The sequence below is a fragment of the Ceratotherium simum genome, chromosome 35 (assembly GCF_057802395.1).
Source record: "Ceratotherium simum simum isolate JZ-2026a chromosome 35, ASM5780239v1, whole genome shotgun sequence".
Classification (NCBI taxonomy): Eukaryota; Metazoa; Chordata; class Mammalia; order Perissodactyla; family Rhinocerotidae; genus Ceratotherium; species Ceratotherium simum.
This window is the reverse complement of record NC_141934.1, coordinates 1839290-1850750: the sequence shown is the minus strand read 5'-3', so window position 1 is coordinate 1850750 and position 11461 is coordinate 1839290.

Sequence of the window (11461 nt, the reverse complement as noted above, 5' to 3'; positions counted from 1 at the left end):
CTCGTTGCCAGGAAGGCTCATTCAAGAGAAGTCATGTCGCTCATGGCGGGGGAGGGGAGGTGCCCAATCATCAGTAGGAGTAATGCAGTCAGAAGCCCTAGCCCCATCTGAGCAGTAAGGAAACGGTCAGGAAATGAGTCTTAGGCACAGTTTCTATCTGGAAAAAGTATCAAGTCCTTTGTTTGGAGTTTCAAGTTTGGTTCATCATCTCAAGTCCCTAAGGTAGATATAGACACACAGCATCAAAAAATACAAATTTTTGGTAGCTTGGGGCTGACAAGTATTGTGCAAATCAGGAAAATAATCATTAGTATAACTTGGAGCAGATCTGAGTGAGTAGTAGCATAAGAAGATTAAATACAAATACATATAGCAAAATTCTGATAATAATCATAAACAATATTTGAAGTCCTGATCTCCTCCAAGCCATCTGAAAACCTCAAGAGAGAAACAGAGGGTGTCATTAAAAGACATTGAACCAGAGACATCCTGTGATATTTTTATAATTTTTCTGAGTACTAACTCAACTTTACCAGAAGAGTTGATGCAGGTACAGCAGGAGGTGTTGGCTATGACACAGATGCCATGGTGTTCTGCAAGGAGATAATCCAGAGCCATAAAATTATCTAATACAACCCTCACTAGGGAAGCAGGGATTGTTGCTGTTGAGCTAAGGCTCAAGTAGTAGAATTTGCTAGTTTAGCTATGGTTAGGGATAAATTATTTATCAACAGGTCATTATGGACAACATCAATCCAAGGAATAAAGCTTTTGGCAATAGTAATCAATGGAGAGGTGATGGGGTGTATAAAGGGGATCTCCAAACTTGCCTAGATGTATGATACTGTGGTTGAGTTTTCCCTTTAAGAAGAAATTGAATAAGAATATTATGATATCCTAAAGGCATTGTCCTGCCATATACCAGCTGTCTAGACATTCATAAGCCCATGGTTCCCTGTAGTAATCACACACAAAGGTGTACCCAATAGGGGCACATAGAATACAATGCCTTCTAGCTCTGTAGCGGTATCGGTGGTCAGGAGCACTTGGTAAGGTCTTTTCATTGAGGCTCTAGTGCTGTCTTCCTCTGATGATGCTTCCAGAATACCCAGTCACCAGGCTCTAGACTGTGACCAATAGAATCCTTTAAATTAGAATCTGGGAAAGTGTGTTTAACCTGTTGATGATGGGCTTGAGCATAAGACAGTAGAGACTCACAGTAGCTGGTCAGACTCGCATAAGACAACACGGGATCAGCAGGAGACTTTGTACCAACAGACACTGATCTGCTGGTGACTGTGTCATGTGGAGTCAGTTTGTGTTTTCCAAAGAAGGCACTGCGAACAGTCAGCAAGACTGAAGGCAATACCTTAGGCCAGGGGAGTCCAATCCACAGTATATAACAAACCTTGAAGACAATTAACAGGACTAGAATCTAATATCTACAAAGGTGCAAACATAATTTTTCTCTCTATGATTACCCTCAATATTTTTGCCAAAGATAATTACAATAAAACTAATTTTTCTATATTAAAAACTTGACCTGATTATTTATACAAGTGAAAATAAGATTACACACTGAAAGTTTCTGAATTCTGGAGGGATCAGGTAGAGAGAAAAAGTCAACGTTTCATCTTTGTTCACAAAGGTATTTCTTACCAAATTACTGATAGATTAAGAGAAAAGGTTTCTTTAAATCTGGAAAAATAAAACATTAGGGCATCTTTCTCAGCTCATGTAGTCCCATGTAATTTAATATTTCTTCTGCTTGAATCCAGTTTTTCCATTAGTTTTCTTTACTTTGCCTGATGACAGAGGGTGATGGGGACAGTGAGAATCCCAAGAAGTTTGCAAAGTTTTCGTTAAGGTTCATATGATTTGCCCAGTGAAGTGGGTGCCTTGTTCACTGGAGATTGTGGAAGGAACATCCCAAGTGACAAGCACGTGTTCTAACAGTTTCTTTGCCATTGTGAGGGCATCAGCTTTGTGGCAAGGGAAAGGCTTTAACCCATCCAGAAAACACAGACAATAATGAGAACATATTGATGAGCCATAGGAGTGGCAGTTGAATGAAGTCCAGCTGCAGGTCCTCAAAGTGACATAGTAGAAACCTTGTCTATGACTCATTTTACAATTTCCATGAGACAGTCTCTCATGCCCCTACTTACTCAATCACCTCTGGCTAGGAGTGAAGGAATTTACCTCAGGAGGTGATCAATGACTTTAATCTCCTGCCTACATGTTCGTTGAAGCATATGGTACCTTGGAACACAAGGACACATCTCATTCGTCAGCCTGCATGCCCTAATCTTTTTTCCTTTGACATTTCTATAGAATAGTAAAATAGCTAAAAATCATATATGATGGCCCCACACAGACACTTCCATGCAGCTTTTTACTGCCCATGGGTCCTGTCCCCATGCTGAACACAAAATAAAGGTGCACAAATGAACAGCTCTTGTCTGAAAACTCTTTTTTGACTCATGACTCAGCGACCCAACATCAAAAGGACCCAGAAGGAGGACATCTGAGGCCTCTTGGGACAGAAATGGTATTTCCTATAGTGGGTAAAGGAATGTAAAAACTGAAAAATGGGGTTTGTCAGAGAGCCAGGAAGAGCCCAGTGGCCATCTTGGGTTTTCCACAGTCCTGACTGTTTGCTGAATTTACAGCCATTGTTTACCCACCTTAATTTCTCTGCTTCAGGAGCAGACTGTTGCCATGTTATAAGGACAGCAGGATGGCAAAAGTCTGACAATGAAGGACTGGTCTTTGCAGAGGCAGGATAGACTTCATTCACCTATACCAATCTTTGTAGATCCTGTTGTTGCTGCCTTTACAGGAAAGTCAGCTAAGGAGCTTTCCTGATATCTAATGTGAGCCTCAATTTTGATGACAGGCAACATTTTATACCAGGACATCTTAGACTTCCAGAAATTTCACATAATTTCTGGAACTCTTATATACTTGTGAAAACATAACATGAAGAAGGCTTAATGTTATTTATTATTTGGCTTCCCATGTAATTTATCATATCAGACAAGCCTAATTAATTTAATATCCCTCTTTTTATGAGAGAAAACCAATTTTTTGAGATGTTTCAGGGATCCTCTGAAAGATCCCAATGTGAGCCAGAGGTCAAAAAAGCCTTCATTTAAAATCTGATTTTGAGAAGTTTGTCAATAAGATCAAAGAAGGACTGAAAATACTTGCCTAAATAGGATCACAGTTCATTATAAAACTTAATATTTAATTATCTATTTAACCAAGGTGACAAAAAGAATTCAAAGACCAATACTGAAGGTTACATAGCTGCAGAACTTTAGCTCTCTGTAACAGGAAAGACTCAGATTTTACATAAAGCACAGGAAATTATTTTGATAAAACATAAAATCCCTCCCTTTAGGTAGAATACTCAAAGATAAGGAAAAACTTTTCATAACCACTTTATCAAGAGTAGTTTAAAAGCCCAAGAAACCTTTTCCTCATAACAAAAGTAGAGAGAAAACCAAATTCTAATTTTGCACCAGCTTATTTTTGATATTAAAACTCATTTACTTAATTAAATTCATTCCAATCTTAGCCAGCTCAACCATGTACAAGACTCTTTTCTCAGGGTTCCTCTTCCACAAACTTTCTTTTTCACATTAAGAATTTGTCTTTTCTTCTTTCCCATAACCAGTTTTCCTTAAGTCAAATTTACTTTCTTAACAAAAATATCTCCATTTCTTATACCTTCTTTCACTGAAACCATACATTTTCTCATAGCAAAAAATTTTTAATGTGACACAAGATGTGTTTATTAATAGACCCAAACATCTTTATTTTTTCTGTAAGAAGAAGCCAAAAGTAGAGAAACCCCTGTTTAGTAATTAACATTTTCCTGTTTTATCTTATCTGGAGATCTGCTTTATCTTTCCTAGATATTCAATGAATTTTCCATTATTTACTTTCATTTAGCAAAACTCTTAAGATTTGAAGTTACCAAAAGATTTGGGGAAGCTGTTTTAAAGTACACATACCATAAAACATAATTATTCCACTTAAAATTCCTTATTTCATTAACATCTATATAATTCGTTTATTCTTAACAATCATATTTAGGTTATTTGTGAAAATTTCATGAGACATTAAAGCAGCTAGCTATCATTTTAAGTTAATTTTTCTTGCTGACAAATTTTATAACAGTGATAACACGGGTAATATGACTTATAACCCAGGTAGAATAAAAGTTGTATGTTTCCATTATATCAAATGCTGATAACTCTGAAGACATGCCTATTTTCATTAAACCAACAAACTCAAGCAAGCTTTTATTGACAAAAGATTATTTTATATCATTTTAACTTGAAAAACATTTGGGTTACTTTCTATTATATTGAAAAATAATTTATAGGGCCGCCCCGTGGCTTAGCGGTTAAGTGAGTGTGCTCCGCTACTGGCGGCCTGGGTTCGGATCCCGGGCACACACGGAGGCACCGCTTCTCCGGCCATGCTGAGGCCACGTCCCACATACAGCAACTAGAAGGCTGTGCAACTATGACATGCAACTATCTATTGGGGCTTTGGGGAAAAAAAAAGGAGGAGGATTGGCAATAGATGTTAGCTCAGAGCTGGTCTTCCTCAGCAAAAAGAGGAGGATTGGCATGGATGTTAGCTCAGGGCTGATCTTCTTCACAAAAAATAAATAAATAAATAAAGATAATTTATACAAGCTCGTACTTTAAGGTCATTAAATAGAACTCTTTTAATAAATTTATTTTGTTAATACCATCCGGAGGTAGAAAAATATCACACAAATATAATGTAGGTACATTTATATAGACCAACACAGACAGAGATCTTGTAGCTATTATTTGAAAATTTTCTGCCATGAATCAGGTACAATACAAAACTCACTAGTTTATAAATACTTTTGTCTCTAGCAGATGGAATAAGTTAAGGTTACCTGCTTAAAGGTTTTTGTTGTTGTTGTTGTTGTTGTTAATATTTGTGGAGAAGACTTTTAAGATTTATCTTTGCTGTAGATAAGGAGATGATGAATTAGATTTGGGGCCAGAGACCCTCTCTAGCAGCCTGAATTTAAAAGGAAACACTTTTTTTCTTTAACCTCAGGCTTTACTAATTGAGCTAGCCAGGTTTAGTCTCAGGCCACTGCGGGCTGTTATCTCCTGGGGTGTTTACATTCTAAAGATATGGAAAAATTTACAACTTCAAAGGACAGAGAGAAAAAATGCATGTTATTTTTAGGAGATTCAGGGTCATTGTGATTTTAAATTTTCCTTCAGTCTTAGGAATTGGGGATGGTCTAAATAAGAGTTCCTGGAGAGGTTCCAAGTCTTTGAGTCAGATCTGGGAGGTTTTAGGATTGGTGAAAGGGAATGGGAGGAATCTGAACTGCCTTTAGAGCTGCATTTTCAGTTTTACAAAGATTTGTAAGACAAGGACAGTTGCTCTCAATGCCTCAGAAATTGAGTTATAACTTTTACGTACCCCTAATTTGCTTCTTTCTCTCTGGGTACATAGTTTTATTTTAACTTATATAACCACAGGCCTTCCAGGACCAGTTCAACTGACATCATCTCTTATCAACAAAGTGATTAATAATTGCCTTTCAGAAAATGTGCAAAGTCATGTAGCCAGAGCATGTGCAAAGGAAGAAATCTTGACCTGGAATGACTGAGGAGCCAAAGATTCTCACGTGGAACCCAAAGGACCACGACACGACTGGAACTTGAAAGTTGGACTCTTATCATAAGCAAGAAGTCCCTCATTCAGGAAGATCCTGTGTTAAAATTCCTTCCCCACATCATCATAAATGTTTAGAGCCCTATCATAAAAGTTTAGAACCTCATCATAAATGTTTAAAGCCTTACCGTAAATGCTTGAAGCCTACCAATCAAAATCTGTCCCACCAGCATTTCCACATGCCGCCCTGTACTCCTTAGCCTCTTAAATTTCTCCTGAAGTCCTGAATCAGGGAAACAGATCTGAGGGCACGTGCCCTATACCTCCCTGCATATCGATCTTGCAGAATAAAAGCTGGTTTCTCCCCCAAATGGCTGATATCATAATTAATTGGCTGTTTATCCACTTCAGGCAAAAGAACCCCAATTTTGTGCAGGGAGCCTTGTGTTTATTGTGGCATTATTTACATTAACCAAGATGTGGAAGCAACCCAAGTGCCCATTGACTGATGTATGGATAAAGAAGATGTGGTATACATATACAGAGAAATACTACTCAGTCATAAAAAAGACAAAATCATCCCATTTGCAACAATATGGATGGAACTTGAGGGTATTATGCTAAGTGAGATAAGCCAGACAGAGAAAGACAAACATCGTATGATTTCACTCACATGTGGAAGATAAACAAATACATGGACAAAGAGAACAGATTAGTGGTTACCAGAGGGGAAGGGGGTTTGGGGGGGGACATAAGGGGTAAAAGGGCACATATACATAGTGACTGACAAATAATAATGTACAACTGAAATTTCACAATGTTATAAACTATTATGACATCAATAGAAAAAGATTTTTGTGTTCTAAAACGTCAGGAAAATTTTTCACACCTTTAAAAAGTCTGCACAAAGTGTTTAATAAAGGCCCTTTTTCCAAGTGCACAATTCAACTCTAGACCAATTTACCCGAAGAGGTGGAGGTTTCATTAGCATCTGTAAGGCCATGGGATGAAGCTGAGACTCCAAATTTGATTAAGGTCTTAAGACTGGTCATGACAATGCTCCCTAAAATATTTTTCCAATTTAGAAGTTTTCCAGTTTAAGGATCCATCCTCTGACCAGTAGGATATTAATAGTGACTCAAACCAATAAGCATTTATGGCTTAACTATGGACGCAAGGGGTGTCCCAAAAGAGAGTGTTGCTTGCCATGATTCAAGCACTTACAGCTCCCCACTATCAGTTGTAATCCATAATCTTATGGTCCTTATTGGGAGATAGGGTGTTGTACATCTTCTAGCTACTTCCTGCTGAATCAGGGCTATGTGAGGGGACCATATCATGAAAGAGGGTTACTTTTTCTTAAAGTGGGCTGTGGGGAGTGTAAGGGGGAATTGTTACATCAGTGTTTTAGAGGGCTTGGTAATTAAAGCAGATATACATCTTATTCCTAATTTAATACCAAATATATTAGTAGACCTATTAGTAATATCATCAGACCTCCTTTTATTATCCTTATAGGAATAGAATGAATTTCTGCTGGCATCCAAGAAAATAGATTAGTAAATCAGTCACTCAAACCTGTAAAAAAAGAGATTTGGTGATTTAACGTTGTTTGTATCCATGTGGCTTGTTCCCTTATTTTATTAATTAATGCTGGTTTCTACTTGGGATGAGGTATTAATATATGTACAGCAGGGAGCATTGGCTACCATACATGCACCACCCTGTTCAGCAAGAATATAATCTAGGGCTATCCTATTATCTAGTACTACTTTAGCCAGGGAGTCAAGTGATGTTTGCAGGTTAGCAAGGGAATTGGTGGTCTTATTTGCTATAACCTCCAGGGTTCAGGATAGACTGCAAAGGACATGTTCATGAGTAGCCACCTCCTGCCAGGACAAGAGGCTCTATCCAAAAAAGTATCCATCTCCATCAGGGATTCCACAGGGCAGGTCTCAGTTGACTCTAGTGAGTAGCACTAAGGAGTTTGTCCAATGTTTAGTTTCTTCATTAGATTATAGGTTGAAAGGCATCACTAGGGTTTCTAATAGGTATTGCCCCAAATCTGCCAGGCTGCATGGGCAATCATGAGCCCAGGGTATTCCGTTATGGCTGCATATAAATATGTATCTTTTTGGAGGACAATACATATGGTCGCTGTCTATACTGATAGCGAGTGTGGCTTTTTCTACCCGATTATGGACTGGAAAGTTAGAGTCTGTGGGTTCTCCAGGGGAGATCTGTACAGTAGGAGTAGATGGTTTGGTGTTTATAATAAACTGGGTGCCAGACTTAATCATGATGTCCGGAGCGCCCTTTTGGAACTTTGTACAAAAATGTAATCTATGCAGAAATAGAAGTACAATGATGTACACCTGAAATTTTTACAATGTCATAAACCAATGTTACTGCAATAAACAAAAAATTAAAAAAAAAAAATAAAAGAGGCATAGTAACCAGTCACCATACATGGACCTTATTTGGACCCCAATTCAAACAAACTGTTAAATAAATTTATGAGACAATTGGCGAAATTTAAAAAAATAATAATAATAAAAAAATAAATAAATAAAACCCAGCACCTTGAGAGGTGACATTGATAATACAAATTGAAAAGTCTAAATTACTTTTTTTAGCATTATTGGCAACACTCATGTCCCAGGGGAAAGTGCATCCATTGAAACAACAAAACAGTTCTCGTCCTATTTCAGTTTCTGTGAACCATATAACAGGACCCACTGGGGAGGCAGGAGTCAAAGTGCAGGGTCAAACGGCAGTTTCATCAGGTATAACATTGAGCACTCTTTTTTGTTAAATTATCTGGGGGGCTTTAGTGTCCAATATTTGAGTCCAGGGGTGAGAGCTTTTGTTTGAAATTGACAGTAGGGAGTTCTGCAAGCCTTGTTGACCAAATCCATAGGCAAGAATTTTGATTGAGTTGGTGTCGCATATGGGCAATGTATGATTTACTGGAGCATACACCACATACTTGTTTTGTTTCCTTTTTAAGGGTATAGTAAGACAGAGAAGGGTATTCTCTTTTTCTATGGAGAATTGAACTATCCTAACCCGATATATATATATAACTCATTTGGTTATGAGCTTTTTAGTCCAACCTGGAGGTAGTTGGGAAAAGTTATGTATGGATTGGACCAGTGGATCCTCATGTTCAAGAACCGAAGAAGTCTTGGAGTGGCAAACCCAACAGTTAGTAACATTGGTAGAGGATGCAATAGCCTGGGTGATATGAATAGAGCATTGCCTTTCCAGGCTAAAGTACTAGTAAGGGAGATACATATATATAACAGGCTAAGGTTTTTTCTGGAATACATATCTGAGATCCTCGAGGGGCTCACACTTCCACTTGGTGTTACATACATTGCTTGAGGTCTCAGGAGGTGCTGCCTTGGTCCAGGTGTGATGTATCCATGGTGTCACACCAGCCAACTTTATCACTGTATGGGTTATCAGCAAGATGTCAAAGGGACCTGTCCACTGGGGTATGAATTGGTCCTCGGGGCCTTGCTCTCTCCAGGTCTTTAACAGGACATGATCTCCAGGCTTTTAAGAGTATAGGGGCATGTCTAATGGGTAGAGAGACCTGTTAGAGACAAACTCACTGGGGTATGAATTGGTCCTCGGGGCCTTGCTCTCTCCAGGTCTTTAACAGGACATGATCTCCAGGCTTTTAAGAGTATAGGGGCATGTCTAATGGGTAGAGAGACCTGTTAGAGACAAACTCATGGCTAGAAGTTAGTACAGACCTGAGTGATTTCACATATCTCGATATCATAAGGTCCTGCATGGCATCAAGGGAGCCTGCTCTGAGGGGGATACCTGGAAGAGTCGACCACATGAAACGCTGAAAGGGTTTAATTGAAGCCTGCTTTTGGGGGCAACTCTAGTATGTAACAGGGCAAGGGACAATGACTTATCCCATGTTAGTTGAGTTTCTTGACAAATTTTAGCAATAGCATTTTTTAAGGTATGATTCATTTTCTCAGTTTTTCCTGTTGACTGAGGTCTCCAGGGCGTATGTAGTATCCATTTAATGGCCAGCACCTTAAACACTTGTGTGATTTGTGACACAAAGCCAGGCCCATTGTCACTCTGTAACACATTGGGCAACCTGAATTGGAGAATTATCTCTTTCAGTCAGCTGCAGACCACCTCTGAGGCCCATTTGGTTTGGGTAGGAAAGGCTTCCACCCATCCAGAAAAGGTATCTATGAACACTAGGAAGTACTTGAAATTTCCTGTTGCCTGCAACATCTGAGTAAAGTCTACTCACCAGTCTTTGGTGGGAGAGTCCCCTTTGTATTGAATCCCCATTGGTGATGGGCCTAGAGTCATTTTAGTGTTGTTTTTTGCACACAGCATTCAGTTCCCACTCACCTGTTGTATGGTTTTCTGTAGATGGGGCCCTGTGATATACTTCTGGTCCCATTGTAAGGTCGCATCTCTTCATAATGGGTGCTCTCATTTACATGCTTTAGCATGGAGTGTAGGAGGGCCTCTGGAACCAGGATTATCCCTTGGTCATTGCATTTCCAACCATTTGGGTGCTCTATATTGTAACTGTATTTTTTTGCTTGAGTCAGGTCCTTTTCTGTGCAATGGGGCTGATACCCAGACAAGTCTTCTTGTGGCAGCAGTGGGCCCATCAACGCAGGAGTCTGTCCTAGTGGCCCTTTTTGCTGCTTTGTCAGCTAATCAGTTGCCATTGGCTACAGTGGTTTCTGTCTTTTGATGGCCTGGGCAATGCTTTATGGCAATTTGGGAGGGCATGTTGATGGCTTCCAACAGATGTACCACCTCTAGGCCATGTTTAATTTCTTTTTGGTTTGGTTAACAGTCCTCTCTCTTTCCAGATTGCCCCATGGGCATGTACTACTGAGAATGCATACCTGAATCGGTATAAATATTTACCCTCTTTCTTTTTGCTAAGAGTAAGTGGTGAGGGCAATAAGTTCAGCTTTCTGGGCTGAAGTCCCAGGAGGCAATGCTCTAGCCTCTAAAGTTTCCTGTAGGGTCACAATGGCATACCTGGTGTGCCTCTTACTTTGATCCATGAAGCTACTATCATCTGTGAAAAGTTCCAAATCAGGCTCCTCAAACAGTTGGTCCTCTAAGTCAGGTTGGCTGGAATAAACTGTCTCAAAGAGCTGTAAACAGTTATGCTTCAAGGGTTGTGAGGTCTCATTAGGAAGTAAGGTGGCTGGGTTTAGGGTTGAGGTGACTTGTAACCTAACATTTCGGTTGTCCAGTAGAATTGCCTGATACTTGTCCATTCTCCTGGCAGTGAGCCAGTATCCCCCCTTTTGTTCCAACAGCGTGAGAATGTAGTGGGGGGTGTATATGGTGGTAGCCTGGCCCAGAGTAAACTTTTTGGCTTCCTGGAGAATGTCACATGCAGCTGCCACTGCTCTAAGGCAAGGAGGCCATCCTTTTACTGTTTGGTCCAGTTGCTTAGAAAAATATGCCACCTGTCTGGAAAGAGCACCTAATTTTTGAGTTAATACTCCCAGGCTTATGCCTTGCCTCTCATGCACATAGAGGCTAAAAGGCATGTCTGGGTTGGGTAGTCCCAAGGCTGAGGCTGAGATTAGCTTCATTTTTACAGTGTCAAAGGCCAACTGGCACTCTTTAGTCCAATTTAATGGTTCTAAGTCTGAGCCTTTCAGAGCCTCATATAGGGGTTTTACCACGAGCCCATAATTGGGAATCCAAATCCTGCAGAAACCTGCCATCCCCAAGAATCCCTGTAATTGTC